The following is a 16,623-nucleotide window of genomic DNA, read 5'->3' on the forward strand; positions in this document are numbered from 1 at the left end:
CCGTTCGCGTCAGGCGCGATCGTCGCAGTTAGATCCCCAAAGACATCATCCGAAAGAGACTCACCAGAATCATCGGCAGAATAGAGACTAGTGTAATACTGATGAAGAGCACGAACCATTTCCTCCTGTGCACTAAGCTGTCGCCCTTCATCCACCGTAAGAGAAGAGATGAAGGAGCGACGACGACGAGGCTGATGCCGTAGCAGGTGGTACAAGGATGTCAGTTCACCTTCAACAAGAGAGTGAGGTTTCGACTTAACTCGCAGACCATCCATCTGTCGTCGTTTAAGGCTCAAGAGCTTGGCTTTAATACGACGAACATCATGGATCCGCAGTGGAGAGGTACCCGCCGCGTCATATAGTTCACGCAGGACAGAGTAGTAATATTCATACGTGTTCTTAAAATCACGCGTCCTAGCAGCACAGTAGAAAATCAAAGTCTGACGAATCTTGGGCTTGGCAAACGCAGTCCACCAAACCAGCAAGGAAGGGTATCGCGGGACAGAGCGAAGACATCGCTCCCACACGCCACTTATAACATCATCCATAGCACTGTCGGCAAGGTGGGAAACATTTAACATCCACTGGGAACGATAAAGTTTTGCAGGTTGGCGACTAAGATTTACAGTTGCAGTAAAAGCACAATGGTCAGAAAAACTAGTAGGAATAACATCGACAGAAAGAATTTTATCACATAAAAAATCAGATAAATAGAATCTGTCGAGTCTACTGCATGAGGACGCGGTAAAAGACGTATATTTCACCAGGGTTGGATATTTGTGTTCCCAAACATCACGCAGATGCATCGTACGAACTAAGTCATGTAAATCACGGCAATAATTAAAATTGGGGGACTGGTCTGCAGGGCGTAAAACACAATTAAAATCGCCTCCGAGCAGGAGACTCCGAGAACTCTGGCGCAAAAGATAAATAAGCTCTTCTTTATAAAAGCGCGATCGAGCCACAGTGTGACCCGAACCAGAGGGGGCATACAAAACAACGAGGCGGAGATCAAAAAGACGACAACCAATCCCACGGCCAGAGTCAAGGAATTCAATGTCAGTAATAGGAATGCCCTCTCGAAAGAAAAGAGCAGTTCCTGTTGAATATTCCGGCGCGACATTGAAAACAGTTTGAAATCCAGGTAGAGAGAGATCAGAAAACAACACTTCCTGCAAAAACACTACGTCCGCACAGGCGTCGTAAATAAACTGCCGCAAAGAGGCAATGCGAACGTCGGACTCAATACGGTTAACATTTAAGGTAAGAAAGGTGTATGCTTGAACCATAGAGAGAAAAGCGAGAAAACAAATCACCTACACCGACGCACCAGCGTCACAGTCCATAGCAGGGGTGACGGAGGCATCCGAGGGAGGGGGACTGCTACCCCGTTCCGCGGATCCCTTACGTTTCGGTTTTTTACGAACAGCATTAACGTTCGGCTGAACGCGTAACTTGCGTCGGCTGACGGGCAAGGAAACTTCAGCCGCCGGTGACGTAGGAGGGTCAAGTTCTGTATCCGACACCACCCGCGCCGGTCCACATGCGGGATCCGGGGTCGCGGGGGAAACATCCGACAAAACGGAATGGTCAACACCTGCACTAGCTTCCGGCAAACATGGACTGCACGGAGGCGAAACGTGAGCAGGAAGGTCCGAGGCCGCAGAGTTGGAAAGAAGCGGAGCAGCTCCGCTGGCAGAGGTATGGGGCAGCGAAGCAGGAAGTTGTCGCGGCTCCACTTGTTGTGACATCGAAGTCGGTTCGGAAGACGGCGCCAACAGGCCCGACCGACGACCCGACTCGAGAGAAGCTGCGTCGGAGGCCGGAGGGGCGCCAGCAGCCGCCACCCGAACCGCTACCTCAGGAGGGCAGGGAGCAGCTACAGTACACAGTGGCTCGGAGGATGCCGGTCGCTCGGACTGGGGCATCTCAGGGAGATCCTCATCCGTACTATTTCCATCGTGTGGGCGACGCCTCTTATTATTCAAAAGTGGCACACCCACCTGAGGGACAGACGGAACAACATCAGATTTAGCACGCAAAGGAGGAAATTCTGAATCAGGGGTGCGCAAAACCTGTGGCGGGGCGCTACTACCACTGGACTGTGCTACACCAAGAGCAGAACCACCTGCAACGAGGTCAGCGACCGTTAACTTGCGACGCTGTTCGAGAGAATTTTTTAAAACAAAAACTCTCCGCGGACAGTCGGTACGCACGTGACCACTTTCATTGCACAAAAAACAGGTGCCAACCTGACCACTATATGTTACATGGACACGATATCCACCGATCTGCAGGTGAGATGGAATATTCTGCTTAACGTGCATTTCGACTGAACGAATACCACTGTAACATTGCAGGCGATGTTGGCTTGACCAGCGTTCAAGGCGAATGCTCTTTACATCACCATACTTCTGTAGACCCTCCTTAAGATAGACATTATCCACCTCCGGTGGAAGGTTGTAAACACGAACATTGGTATACGTGATGGAAGCATTGGAAAGCAGCACGGTACTTACAGAATCATCCCGATGCCGAAAGAGAACTTGATGACCATATTTAGAAAGAATTTTATCAACCTGAAGTGGGTCCATAAACTTAACAAAGAAAACATACAGTTCGGTATCAAAATAAGCAGTGTGCACCTGATCCGAATGAACACCAAAGGTATCTACCAACCAATCATGAATCTCAAGAGAACTAGGTTGCACATGGCGGGTTGACTTGTCAAAAGCAAAACTAACTGTAGCCTGACGAGGAATAACCTGGGACGACATTTTCAAAATATGCGGTCGAAACCGCTACACAAAAAACACTGAAATAAGGACAGAAAGTAACACAAGGTACGAAACAACGACGGAGAAATACTCTCAGAAGTTGCAACACAACACGTAACAAAAACGATAGTCCACTATACGTAACGCTACGGCGGAGCGGAAGACTAGGCACGTCCACACGGCACGGCGTCTAAAGCGGAACTTACCCCTAGACCAACGAGCCCTGTGACACGGGGATTGCCAATTATTCCAGTCCCTCGATGTCGTCCAGGGTGCCCTGGAAGTCTCGAGTACGCTGGCGGGATGGGGGCGGCCCTCCTGGGCTATCGGTACCCTCATGTAGAGCTGCCGCTGGGCTCGCACTGCCTGCTGCTGAGAAAGTGATTGCTTTTGCTGATATGACTTGCAATAACGACTGCGCGAAACGCCGCTATCTCGTTAGGGGTGCTACGGCAGACACACTCTCGAGCACCCCGAAGACTTCTTGAGCCCTCGGCTGTGATGGGTTCCAGGCTGACAAAAGAACTGTCGTATGTGCATTCGCGGACGAGAGAAAGGCTGCGGCAAGTTGGAGTGAACAAGGATGGACTCCTCGAGTCCGTCGTTTCCGCAGTGTAGCGGTTATCACGTCTGCTTCACGCGCAGAGGGTCCCCGGTTCGATCCCGGGCGGGAACAGTATTTTTCTGCCTGTGTCGTATTGTCCTCCAATGAGCCACGTCGTGTGTGGATCTGCTGCATGTCCCTTCGTTTTGCAAGTACCACATTTATTGAATTTTTTAGTTACGATGGCAACATCATTACAAGTTGTCTGCCAAATAAGCCGCACACAAGCGGTTTCCGTGGTGTAGCGGTTATCACGTCTGCCTAACACGCAGAAGGTCCCCGGTTCGATCCCGGGCGGAAACACTTTTTCATCACTTTAAGCAAGACTTACTAACATGCATCTGCTACCATCTGTACCCGAAACCTTCGTAATCGCCTTCACGCGTCGGACCAGAGTGTCAATTGCTCACGTCGAATAAGAAATTCGTTTGATATTGACGGCGAGCTTTTTGCGCTGACTCAGCCACTGACGTGCGATCAGTTTGCACAAAACGCTAGGGCTCGTTCGGGATTTGAACCCGGGACCTTCTGCACGCTAAGCAGGAATCATACCCCTAGACCAACGAGCCCTGTGACACGGCGATTGCCAATTATTCCAGTCCCTCGATGTCGTCCAGGGTGCCCTGGAAGTCTCGTGTACGCTGGCGGGATGGGGGCGGCCCTCCTGGGCTATCGGTACCCTCATGTAGAGCTGCCGCTGGGCTCGCACTGCCTGCTGCTGAGAAAGTGATTGCTTTTGCTGATGTGACTTGCAATAACGACTGCGCGAAACGCCGCTATCTCGTTGGGGATGCTACGACATACACCCTCTCGAGCACCCCGAATACTTGTTGAGCCCTCGGCTACGATGGGTTTCAGGCTGTCAAATGAACTATGGTGTGTGCATGCGCGGACGGGAGAAAGGCTGAGGCGTCTTCGAGTGTACAAGGATGGACAGAGCGTATCCGTCGTTTCCGTAGTGTAGCGGTTATCACGTCTGCTTCACACGCAGAAGGTCCCCGGTTCGATCCCGGGCGGAAACAGTATTTTCCTGCCTGTGTCGCATACTACTCGAGTGAGCCACGTCGTGTGTGGATCTGCTACATGTACCTTCGTCATGCCAGTGCCGCATTTACTGAATTTTTAAGTTACGATGGCAACCTTGCTACAAGTTCTCTGAGAAGCAAGAACGAAAGCAGTAGTTTCCGTGGTGTAGCGGTTATCACGTCTGCCTAACACGCAGAAGGTCCCCGGTTCGATCCCGGGCGGAAACACTTTTTCATCACTTTAAACAAGACATACCGACAAGCATTTGCCACGTTCTGTACCTAAAGCTTGGCAATCACCTTCATACGTCGGACCAGACGGTCATTTCTTTACACCAAGTATGAAATTCACTTTACACTGACGGGCAGCTTTTTGCGCTGACTCAGCCACCTACGTGCGACCAGTTTGCACAAAACGCTAGGGCTCGTCCGGGATTTGAACCCGGGACCTCCTGCACCCTAAGCAGGAATCATACCCCTAGACCAACGAGCCCTGTGACAGCGTGAACGCCAATTATTTCAGCAAACTGCATCCCTCGAAGTCGTCCAGGGTGCTCTTTGAATCTGGTGCGGCTGGCGGGATGGGGAAGGTGCTTTCTGCCGGCAGTGCTGTTCTTCGACAGACTGTGTGGCGACACCGTGGGTCACGGGCAGCACCGTTCTCGGAGGTGCCGTGGCCCGCGGTCGGCGGCCTTCCAGGGCTATTGGCATCTTCATGTAGAGCTGCCGCCGGGTGCGCACTGCCTGCTGCTAAGGAGGTGATTGTTTTTGCTGATGTGACTTGCAATAACGACTGCGCGAAACGCCGCTATCTCGTTGGGGATGCTACGACACACACCCTCTCGAGCACCCCGAATACTTGTTGAGCCCTCGGCTACGATGGGTTTCAGGCTGTCAAATGAACTATGGTGTGTGCATGCGCGGACGGGAGAAAAGCTGAGGCGTCTTCGAGTGTACAAGGATGGACAGAGCGTATCCGTCGTTTCCGTAGTGTAGCGGTTATCACGTCTGCTTCACACGGCATTACCGCTTGAGACGCGGCAGTGTGCGGACGTTCGGAGGGCTCAGTGTCACTTGCTTTGTTTACGTTGCATTTGTGCTTTCTGTTTCACGTGATTTTGCGTTGTTGTGTGTTAGTGTCATTGTTTTCAGTGTTTTGCTGTATGCAGTTAGCCCATTTGGGTTAATTTGCACGATGGTTCCCACGATTCCAAGGAAGAATACCCTGCAGTTCGAGTTTGACAAGGCTACGCGATCAGTTCAGCCAAGTTCGCTGGAAGTTCATGAATGGATCGTCGATACCATAGGCATCACCACTGATCAAGTTCACACTGCTTACTACGACCTGGATTTGTACTGCTTTTTCGTGAAGCTCCTGAATCCCCTCCTACTGGAACGACTTTTGCAGAAACATGGCGGCGGCGTCGAGTTCCGGCATCGCGATGGCACTGTGAGTACTGTCCAAGTTACTAACGCGGATGTCGAGATCTCTAACGTGCGTATTTACAACCTGCCTTCTGAAGTAGACAATTGTTTCCTAAAAGATGTGCTCACGAAATATGGCGATGTGCGTAACATTAGACTTGAAAAGTGGTCCAGGCAACATAAGTTGCAATGTTTTTCTGGCATCAGATCGGTTGAGATGCAAGTTAAAGTCAACATCCCCTCCCATGTATTTGTTTGTGGGTATAAGGTGCAGGTTACATATTCTGGGCAAGCTTCTACGTGTTTTCACTGCAATGAAAGTGGTCATTTACGGCAAAATTGCCCTAAAAGAATGACCGTCTTAAAGCCTACTTTCCAACAACGTAAGAGGCTCACTTTAGCTGATTTAGTGACAGGCACCCAATTACCAAGTAATGAGCCGTCCCTTTCCACTGACACTGTGACTGTACATGAAAAACCTTTTGACGACGAGTTCCCTGCTATTCCTGTTGCGAAGGGCGGGGATCAGAACCCTCTCGCCCGTCCCGTCACTGCGGTAGCGTCCAAGAGACGTCGAACGTGCGACAGTAGTAGTTCGGATGATGGCGTCTCTGTACCGGTAACACCTGCCACACTTGATATCAAACAACCGGCAGGCAACATTGAGCTTTCGCAAGACGCTATACCAGAATCAAGTGTTGATGTTAATACTTCTTCGCCCGATGACGGTAGTGCTACGTCCCAGGTTGGTTCTTGCTTACCGTCCACGTCTGTCGAGTCGGTTCCCCAACAACCCGATAGTGAACCTCAGCACGTTGCCCACAGTGACGTCGACGGGCTGTGCGCAGGTCCCCAACTCGTATCACAGCCACGCGACACTGACAACGAACACGCTGACGAGTGTGTCAACACAGAGCGAGATCTTAGCCTTGCTTGTCAACAACCTGACCGGGAGAGTGTTTCCAAACAATCCCAACGTGTGGGTAAACAAGAACTTAGCGCGTCTCCGGGAGGACTCTCCGGCGAGACGCACATGCAGGTTGCTGTAGCAGGGCAACCTTCCCAGGAGACCTGTGTCGATTCTCCGATGCCTCTTTCTGCGGAAAAAGTCGCAAGCGTCGGGAGGAACAAAAAGAAATTCCAACCGAACTTGAATGTACCACGCAGCAAACACAAACTGCAAGCCCTCTCGGATGCGACCGATGGTGATGGCCACTCTCCACCAGCTGGTTCACGAATGGATTGGTTTGCCGGTGACGATGATCACGTTAATTTAAAGTAGCTCCGTCAATTCCATGGCGCAAGCGTACAAGTTCCTGAGTGTTAATGTTAACAGGATCACGTCTGAATTGAAACTTGCAGTCTTTAGGCAGTTCGTATATGAGTCTGCCGCTGATATACTTCTATTGCAGGAATTCCTTGTTCCCGATCTGGTCATTCCCGGTTTCCACTGTATTACCAATGTTGCCTTCGAACTTAGCACTGGTACAGCCATTCTCGTGCGTGAAGGCATCCCCGTCTCAGACGTTGAAACACTGGAGTCGGGGCGTGGCATATGCTGCAAAATATTCGGCGTCACTCTCGTGAACCTGTACGCGCCCTCAGGGAGTGGACACAGGTTCGCAAGGACCGAGTTCTTTAAAGATGAACTAATTTACCTGCTTCGTAAAAATCCAACTGCCTTAATTTTAGGAGGAGATTTTAACTGTGTTGTACATCAAAAAGATCAGCGGCCGCATTTTAACTATTGTAAGGAGCTTCATGATCTGGTTTTACGCATGAATCTAAAGGATACGTGGGAACTCCTTCACCCTACCCTTGTGAAATTTACATACTTCACTTCCACCTCGAGTAGCCGCCTCGACAGAATATATGTGTCTTCTCAGCTCGGAGAACATGTTGTTGACTCGGAGGTCATTCCCGTCCCATGTAGCGATCACTGCGCCTACGCCGCCGTTATACAATTGGACAGACAACCCACCAAACGTTTCAGAAGTCACTGGATGTTCAATATTTCCCACCTTCAGGACGCCGATCTCGAGGTACTTGTCACACGGACTTGGACTTTTTGTCTTCGCTCTGTCAATAGATACCGTACGAAAGTAGAGTGGTGGACGTCCTTTGCTAAACCAAAGTTGCGTCGGACTTTGATTTCGTACTGTAATACGCAAGCAAGGGATGCAAAGAGGACCACCGAATTTTACTATTCGATTTTAAGGGAGCTCTACGACAAATCTGGCGTCAATAATATTTACACGGCTCAAATAAAGCAAATTAAGGCTAAGATGCTCAGTATCAAACGTAAACAACTAGAAGGATTAAAAATCAAGTCAAAAGTCAACTCTTTTGTTCAATCTGAGACAACTTCCATGTATCATCTTATTAAGCATCAGATGAACCGTAGACGCTTATTTATAGACGAACTGATAACTGATCACGGGGAACTTCTCACTCGGCAACCTGACATAGTCACGGCAATCCAGAGCTATTATCACGGCCTGTACTCGGACTTCCCAACCAATGATGGCTTGACTGCTACTGTACTCCAGTTGCTGGACACGTCTGTTACTGAGGATGATAATCGTGACTTTCTGGCTGCGTTTAGTGTCGAGGAGACTTTAGAACTTATTGTTAAGTCGCCAGCTAACAAAGCCCCAGGACTGGACGGCCTTCCCAAGGAGTTTTATCTTCGGTATTGGGATGTAATTGGTGTTACTTTTACAGAAATTTTAAATGAAATCATTGCTGGGGCGCCTGTTCCTGGTGCGATGAAGGAGGGTAAAATTGTCCTTGTTCCCAAACGCAGAGGGTGTAAGCGATTTGATAATCTGCGTCCGCTCACCCTGCTCAATTTTGACTACAAAACCATAGCCAGAGCTGTTAACACCCGAATGTCTCCGCTCATTCACAAAGTTGTCCGGCGGCACCAGGCCTGCGTGCCTGGACGGAATGCCATGTCTGCGATGTCTGAAATTCGGGACCTCATCTCCATTGCCTCAGTCACCAACCTGAATTGTGCGCTGCTTTTTCTAGACTTTCATAAAGCCTTTGATCATGTGAACCACCGATACCTTTTTCACATAATGGACAAAATAGGACTCGAGGCAGGGGTGATAACAGTCCTTCGCAATTTGATATCTGGTATATCAGCGAGGATACAAGTCAATGGACAGCTGACGCAACCGATATCCATTCAGCGGGGTGTCCCCCAGGGCAGTCCACTCTCTATGTCACTTTTTGTGCTGTCACTGGAACCCTTCCTTCGGTCTCTTTATCACCAGTTGTCAGGAGTGTCAATCTCCGGTCACACATTCATAGTCCGTGCGTACGCTGACGATGTTGCCGTACTGTTACGCAGTGACGACGAGGTGATCCGTATTAAACGGGCGATCGACCAATATAGTGAAGTGTCTGGAGCACAACTAAGTGACCGGAAATGTAAAGTGCTCGATATCAGGGGTTTCGAGAGCTTAACTATACCGTGGGCGCATGTTGTGGAATCTCACAAACTACTAGGCATCACCTTGAATAGGTGCCCTCTCAAAATGGCGGCCTCCAATTGGAAGTCAGTGACGCATCTGATACAAGGTACCATTGTCGAATGTCGCTGGCGTGCTGTGAACATTGTCGAAAAAATCAGGATTCTCAATACCTACGTCTTCTCCAAGGCGTATTATGTTGCACAGTTCTTTCCCATTCCCAAGCTTCAGGCCAGAAAGATCATGCAGGTTGCCAATCAATTCATCTGGAAGGGAAACATATTTAAATTGTCCTCCGATACGCTGGCCAAGTCGAGAACTACTGGTGGGCTTGAGTTAGTTAACATCGCCGGGAAGGCAATGGCCTTGTACATCAAGCGGACCACGACTTTACTCCATGACAGCCACTGCACTGTTACTCAAAACTTGTTCCTCACAGTGCGTCCAGCGAGTGTGCGACCACCGATTGACGTCGGAAAAATCCATTACAAATTGAAACACATCAGAGAATTTTTCCTTCATGTTAGTTATGCAGATGTGGGTGTTCTACAGCGACGACCACTGTCAACTCGGGACTTGCAACGTGAGTGGGAAAAGTCGGCGGCCCCAAATACAACAGAACAGAAGTATCCGACTACCGACTGGACAACGGTGTGGGCCAACGTCAGCTTAAAAGTACACTCTTCGGATGTTACTTCAACCTGGTACAGGGTGGTAAATAACACGATTGCCACCAATGAAAAGCTACATGCAATTGGGTTAAGTGACACAAATCTCTGTCTCTGTTGTGGGCTCATCGATTCTCTGATCCATCGGTTTACCTGCGGTGGCCATGCCCTGAATTGGCGATGGGTCAAGCAGAGGATCGCCGTCCTCTCAAGGAGCGCGGAAGACAATCTGAAGCTGGATATCCTACTGCGACCCGACAAAAAGTTTTACCCTGCCACGAAAAACAATACGGTAATGTGGATCCTGGGGCACTATGTTAACTATATCATTAATGTTCGTGGAGAGGACGATTTTATTAGTTTTCTAACCTACATGGAGCTGGCATACTGGAAAATTCAATGTGTCACTGACAGTAAAAAATTATTCGGCAACATGATGGACATCACTTTTGAGAAACATGGCATAGGCTGACCACATTGGACGATGGAAGCCAGTCAAGAAGAAATGTATTCTGTTTTATTTCTATATTTCTTTTTTCTTAAGTTATACTTTCTGTTATACCTGGTCCATGTATTTCTTTTCAATAGTCTCCCTCTCCTTGTTGCTTATTCATGACAATTTCACACCTCTAATGGAAGAGGAATGTCTTTGGATATGGACCAATACACACAAACGACACACAACAAAGAAATAATGTTTATTTATAAATGTGTCAGCACTATATACCTCGGAGCAGAGGGTTAACAACTCTAACCGACAAAATAATTATATAACAGCAAAGATAAGAAACAAAGGTTTATAACAAGTGTCTGCTTAAAGGAGTGCATCGGGGATGGGTGGGGGGAGCCATCGCGGGCAGGCCTCGGGTTTCGACCCCTGCCCGCCTTGTCTCCACCTGCCAGGACCTGACCACTCTCCGTTTGCTTCACACAAGAGTTTCGAAAAAAAAACAAAAAATGAATAAAGAAAAAAATATCACAAAAATAAAAAAAAAAAAAAAAAAAAAAGTGGCTAGGATACCTGGCTTTCACCCAGGAGGCCCGGGTTCGATTCCCGGTACCGGAACGGAATTAAAAAAAAAAAAAAAAAAAAAAAAAAAAAAAAAAAAAAAAAATGTGGCGCAACGGATAACGCGTCTGACTACGGATCAGAAGATTCCAGGTTCGAATCCTGGCAGGGTCGGCATTTTGTTAGTTGCGGGCGCGTAGCTAGGCAGTGCATTCGAATGTCTCCACCTTCGTGGAGTGCAATGTTAATCCTGAGCATCTCGCAGCTGCATCTCGAGACGATCGCGGTAAATATCGCTTCGTGCAAGCGTCAGCGTAGCGTCAGTCGAGCAAAGTCGAGACAAGTCAAGCTGGGAGATGCTACACAGTTAATTAAACGGTAGGCGACGCAGACAACGCTTTTCCAAGTGTCCCATGTCACGCTCCGAAGAGCGCGCCTCTCTCCGCACAGCAGAGTGGCGCAGTGGAAGCGTGCTGAGCCCATAACCCAGAGGTCCGTGGATCGAAACCACGCTCTGCTAAAATTATTCTTTTTCTTGGGTGCTTCGAGCTCGATCATTAATCTTGGGGTGCGCTGATTCAGCGTCGACAGCAAACCCTGTGAGTTGTGAAACGACGACGTCGTGTGCAGAATACGAGAAACACTTCCTAAGACGCAGACTTTCTTACGATTTTTTAGCAATTACATTCCTTGATCACAACGGTAAAAAAAAAAAAAGAAAAAAAAAAAAAAAAAAAAAAAAAGTAGTGTAGCGGTTATCACGTCTGCTTCACACGCAGAAGGTCCCCGGTTCGATCCCGGGCGGGAACAGTATTTTCCTGCCTGTGTCGCATACTACTCGAGTGAGCCACGTCGTGTGCGGATCTGCTACATGTACCTTCGTCATGCAAGTGCCGCATTTACCGCCTGCTGCTAAGGAGGTGATTGTTTTTGCTGATGTGACTTGCAATAACGACTGCGCGAAACGCCGCTATCTCGTTGGGGATGCTACGACATACACCCTCTCGAGCACCCCGAATACTTGTTGAGCCCTCGGCTACGATGGGTTTCAGGCTGTCAAATGAACTATGGTGTGTGCATGCGCGGACGGGAGAAAGGCTGAGGCGTCTTCGAGTGTACAAGGATGGACAGAGCGTATCCGTCGTTTCCGTAGTGTAGCGGTTATCACGTCTGCTTCACACGCAGAAGGTCCCCGGTTCGATCCCGGGCGGGAACAGTATTTTCCTGCCTGTGTCGCATACTACTCGAGTGAGCCACTTCGTGTGTGGATCTGCTACATGTACCTTCGTCATGCAAGTGCCGCATTTACTGAATTTTTAAGTTACGATGGCAACCTTGCTACAAGTTCTCTGAAAGCAAGAACGAAAGCAGTAGTTTCCGTGGTGTAGCGGTTATCACGTCTGCCTAACACGCAGAAGGTCCCCGGTTCGATCCCAGGCGGAAACACTTTTTCATCACTTTAAACAAGACATACCGACAAGCATTTGCCACGTTCTGTACCTAAAGCTTGGCAATCACCTTCATACGTCGGACCAGACGGTCATTTCTTTACACCAAGTATGAAATTCACTTTACACTGACGGGCAGCTTTTTGCGCTGACTCAGCCACCTACGTGCGACCAGTTTGCACAAAACGCTAGGGCTCGTCCGGGATTTGAACCCGGGACCTCCTGCACCCTAAGCAGGAATCATACCCCTAGACCAACGAGCCCTGTGACAGCGTGAACGCAAATTATTTCAGCAAACTGTATCCCTTGAAGTCGTCCAAGGTGCTCTTTGAATCTGGTGCGGCTGGCGGGATGGGGAAGGTGCTTTCTGCCGGCAGTGCTGTTCTTCGACAGACTGTGTGGCGACACCGTGGGTCACGGGCAGCACCGTTCCCGGAGGTGCCGCGGCCCGCGGTCGGCGGCCTTCCAGGGCTATTGGCATCTTCATGTAGAGCTGCCGCCGGGTGCGCACTGCCTGCTGCTAAGGAGGTGATTGTTTTTGCTGATGTGACTTGCAATAACGACTGCGCGAAACGCCGCTATCTCGTTGGGGATGCTACGACATACACCCTCTCGAGCACCCCGAATACTTGTTGAGCCCTCGGCTACGATGGGTTTCAGGCTGTCAAATGAACTATGGTGTGTGCATGCGCGGACGGGAGAAAGGCTGAGGCGTCTTCGAGTGTACAAGGATGGACAGAGCGTATCCGTCGTTTCCGTAGTGTAGCGGTTATCACGTCTGCTTCACACGCAGAAGGTCCCCGGTTCGATCCCGGGCGGGAACAGTATTTTCCTGCCTGTGTCGCATACTACTCGAGTGAGCCACGTCGTGTGTGGATCTGCTACATGTACCTTCGTCATGCAAGTGCCGCATTTACTGAATTTTTAAGTTACGATGGCAACCTTGCTACAAGTTCTCTGAGAAGCAAGAACGAAAGCAGTAGTTTCCGTGGTGTAGCGGTTATCACGTCTGCCTAACACGCAGAAGGTCCCCGGTTCGATCCCGGGCGGAAACACTTTTTCATCACTTTAAACAAGACATACCGACAAGCATTTGCCACGTTCTGTACCTAAAGCTTGGCAATCACCTTCATACGTCGGACCAGACGGTCATTTCTTTACACCAAGTATGAAATTCACTTTACACTGACGGGCAGCTTTTTGCGCTGACTCAGCCACCTACGTGCGACCAGTTTGCACAAAGCGCTAGGGCTCGTCCGGGATTTGAACCCGGGACCTCCTGCACCCTAAGCAGGAATCATACCCCTAGACCAACGAGCCCTGTGACAGCGTGAACGCAAATTATTTCAGCAAACTGTATCCCTCGAAGTCGTCCAAGGTGCTCTTTGAAACTGTTGCGGCTGGCGGGATGGGGAAGGTGCTTTCTGCCGGCAGTGCTGTTCTTCGACAGACTGTGTGGCGACACCGTGGGTCACGGGCAGCACCGTTCTCGGAGGTGCCGTGGCCCGCGGTCGGCGGCCTTCCAGGGCTATTGGCATCTTCATGTAGAGCTGCCGCCGGGTGCGCACTGCCTGCTGCTAAGGAGGTGATTGTTTTTGCTGATGTGACTTGCAATAACGACTGCGCGAAACGCCGCTATCTCGTTGGGGATGCTACGACATACACCCTCTGGAGCACCCCGAATACTTGTTGAGCCCTCGGCTACGATGGGTGCGCACTGCCTGCTGCTAAGGAGGTGATTGTTTTTGCTGATGTGACTTGCAATAACGACTGCGCGAAACGCCGCTATCTCGTTGGGGATGCTACGACATACACCCTCTCGAGCACCCCGAATACTTGTTGAGCCCTCGGCTACGATGGGTTTCAGGCTGTCAAATGAACTATGGTGTGTGCATGCGCGGACGGGAGAAAGGCTGAGGCGTCTTCGAGTGTACAAGGATGGACAGAGCGTATCCGTCGTTTCCGTAGTGTAGCGGTTATCACGTCTGCTTCACACGCAGAAGGTCCCCGGTTCGATCCCGGGCGGGAACAGTATTTTCCTGCCTGTGTCGCATACTACTCGAGTGAGCCACTTCGTGTGTGGATCTGCTACATGTACCTTCGTCATGCAAGTGCCGCATTTACTGAATTTTTAAGTTACGATGGCAACCTTGCTACAAGTTCTCTGAGAAGCAAGAACGAAAGCAGTAGTTTCCGTGGTGTAGCGGTTATCACGTCTGCCTAACACGCAGAAGGTCCCCGGTTCGATCCCGGGCGGAAACACTTTTTCATCACTTTAAACAAGACATACCGACAAGCATTTGCCACGTTCTGTACCTAAAGCTTGGCAATCACCTTCATACGTCGGACCAGACGGTCATTTCTTTACACCAAGTATGAAATTCACTTTACACTGACGGGCAGCTTTTTGCGCTGACTCAGCCACCTACGTGCGACCAGTTTGCACAAAACGCTAGGGCTCGTCCGGGATTTGAACCCGGGACCTCCTGCACCCTAAGCAGGAATCATACCCCTTTTTTTTTTTTTTTTTTTTTTCTTAGCAGCTGCTGCCGCCGAGCCCAGGCGCCGTGCCTAACACGCAGAAGGTCCCCGGCTCGATTGCGGGCGGAAACCCGTTTTCGTCGCACTCAGCAACACACTTGCTACGATCTCTACTGTGACCATTTAAATCAACTTCAAACGTTCCATCAGCAGGGTGCACATGGCTCAAATGAAACATGAAACGGTTTCAGAACTGGTTGTCGGATTTTAGCGCTGACTTGGAGGCCTGGAAATGCGCGAAACAGCCGCCGCCATGCCATTTGTTACCACACCGTTGTACAAAACGCAAGGGCTCGTCCGGGATTTGAACCCGGGACCTCCTGCACCCGAAGCAGGAATCATACCCCTTTTTTTTTTTTTTTTTTTTTTTTTGAAGCAGACACTCTACCACTCGAACGAATATATCTATTGAAAAAAAAATATTAAAGAATATCCACCACACAGCCACTTCAAAAGAAGTACAGTACTGAAATTAAAATCCTAAAACATGACTATATGATGTAGACTGCTTACTGAAATAAAGGTTAAAACACGAAAACTTCTGTCCTGGTGTAGAGAAGAAACATACATAAAGGCGGCAAATTCAGAAACAGTATAAAAGAAAATGGCTCACACAGGTGACCTTAGCCAACACCCTCTCTTTCAAATGTCAGGCTAAGCATATTGGCAAAATCATCTCGGAGGCCTGGCAATCGCAAGCGCTGCCAGTAAGCAGTAAGCATGTACTGCCGAAACGCTAGGTGTCCATCCTCTTCATGACAACTGTTGACAAAATGTACGAAATGGCCAATCAACCACATGACGGTATGGAGCTTCGTCCGCGGAAAAAAGGAAGAATCGGGCCGGACGATGATGTCAATAGTATAAGCGGCTTCAGCAGACCTAGTGACAAAAGCAAGTTGTTTCCTGAGCCAACGCCAATTAGCAAGGTGCCCACAGCAGGTGAATCGATGTTCAAGGGTATCCAGGAGACCACACCGAGTACAGGTGTCCGTGTCAGAAAGACCAATACGGTGCAGTCGTACATTGGTGGGAACCAAATTATTTATTACCCTATACCACGTGGACGCCACGGCCATAGAGTGGATCGGCAGACTAACGTTCTTCCAGACGTTCCTCCAGGACACGGATGGAGACGCCAGTTCTATTGGATTGGGACTGGCCAGCCCCTCCCAGCGGGCAATCAAGCTCTTGGTCGTTGGCACCGGTCGCCGCAAGAAGACGTCACCGAGGTAACTCACCGCAATGTAAAATTCCCGAATGTGTTTCAACTTAAAATTTAGGCGTCCGACATCTACAGGTGGAGCAAGGCTCGCCGGACGCACAACAGTAAAAAGCCTGGATGTAATTGAAGTCACTTCTTGCGTAACAATTAGAGTCGTTCGGCGGACGTACAAAGCAGACGCCTTGCGAGTAATGTCAGAGAGGCCCAAGCCTCCGGAGAGACGCGGTTTCGTCATTACCTCGTAACGTAACTTGAATAGATGGCCCTTCCATATAAACCTGCTAGACAATTGGCGCAACCTTTTCGCCACCATCATGGGAAGTGGGAACAGCTGAGCAACATAATAAGCTTTACATAGGACGTAGGTGTCTAAAATTCGGACTTTTTGCAAAATGGTAGCAGAGCGCTGCTCATGGACCATC

The 16,623-nt window shown here is 49.6% G+C and overlaps 14 non-coding genes across 14 annotated transcripts; 10 read left to right on the top strand and 4 right to left on the bottom strand.

The window, feature by feature from the left end:
• The first annotated feature begins 3,380 nt into the window (after positions 1–3,380).
• Trnav-cac lies at positions 3,381–3,453 on the top strand. The gene has a single exon. It is a non-coding gene; the product is annotated as a tRNA-Val (tRNA).
• A 158-nt stretch (positions 3,454–3,611) lies between these two features.
• Trnav-aac lies at positions 3,612–3,684 on the top strand. The gene has a single exon. It is a non-coding gene; the product is annotated as a tRNA-Val (tRNA).
• A 194-nt stretch (positions 3,685–3,878) lies between these two features.
• Trnaa-agc lies at positions 3,879–3,950 on the bottom strand. Its single transcript has one exon. It is a non-coding gene; the product is annotated as a tRNA-Ala (tRNA).
• A 380-nt stretch (positions 3,951–4,330) lies between these two features.
• Positions 4,331–4,403, top strand: Trnav-cac. Its single transcript has one exon. It is a non-coding gene; the product is annotated as a tRNA-Val (tRNA).
• Positions 4,404–4,561: 158 nt separating this feature from the next.
• Trnav-aac lies at positions 4,562–4,634 on the top strand. Its single transcript has one exon. It is a non-coding gene; the product is annotated as a tRNA-Val (tRNA).
• Positions 4,635–4,827: 193 nt separating this feature from the next.
• Trnap-agg lies at positions 4,828–4,899 on the bottom strand. Its single transcript has one exon. It is a non-coding gene; the product is annotated as a tRNA-Pro (tRNA).
• A 7,231-nt stretch (positions 4,900–12,130) lies between these two features.
• Trnav-cac lies at positions 12,131–12,203 on the top strand. The gene has a single exon. It is a non-coding gene; the product is annotated as a tRNA-Val (tRNA).
• Positions 12,204–12,360: 157 nt separating this feature from the next.
• Positions 12,361–12,433, top strand: Trnav-aac. The gene has a single exon. It is a non-coding gene; the product is annotated as a tRNA-Val (tRNA).
• A 193-nt stretch (positions 12,434–12,626) lies between these two features.
• Positions 12,627–12,698, bottom strand: Trnap-agg. Its single transcript has one exon. It is a non-coding gene; the product is annotated as a tRNA-Pro (tRNA).
• A 488-nt stretch (positions 12,699–13,186) lies between these two features.
• Trnav-cac lies at positions 13,187–13,259 on the top strand. Its single transcript has one exon. It is a non-coding gene; the product is annotated as a tRNA-Val (tRNA).
• Positions 13,260–13,417: 158 nt separating this feature from the next.
• On the top strand, positions 13,418–13,490 carry Trnav-aac. Its single transcript has one exon. It is a non-coding gene; the product is annotated as a tRNA-Val (tRNA).
• Positions 13,491–13,683: 193 nt separating this feature from the next.
• On the bottom strand, positions 13,684–13,755 carry Trnap-agg. The gene has a single exon. It is a non-coding gene; the product is annotated as a tRNA-Pro (tRNA).
• A 638-nt stretch (positions 13,756–14,393) lies between these two features.
• Positions 14,394–14,466, top strand: Trnav-cac. Its single transcript has one exon. It is a non-coding gene; the product is annotated as a tRNA-Val (tRNA).
• A 158-nt stretch (positions 14,467–14,624) lies between these two features.
• On the top strand, positions 14,625–14,697 carry Trnav-aac. Its single transcript has one exon. It is a non-coding gene; the product is annotated as a tRNA-Val (tRNA).
• Positions 14,698–16,623: the final 1,926 nt, after the last annotated feature.

Source organism: Schistocerca piceifrons, chromosome 2 (assembly GCF_021461385.2).
Source record: "Schistocerca piceifrons isolate TAMUIC-IGC-003096 chromosome 2, iqSchPice1.1, whole genome shotgun sequence".
Taxonomy (NCBI): domain Eukaryota; kingdom Metazoa; phylum Arthropoda; class Insecta; order Orthoptera; family Acrididae; genus Schistocerca; species Schistocerca piceifrons.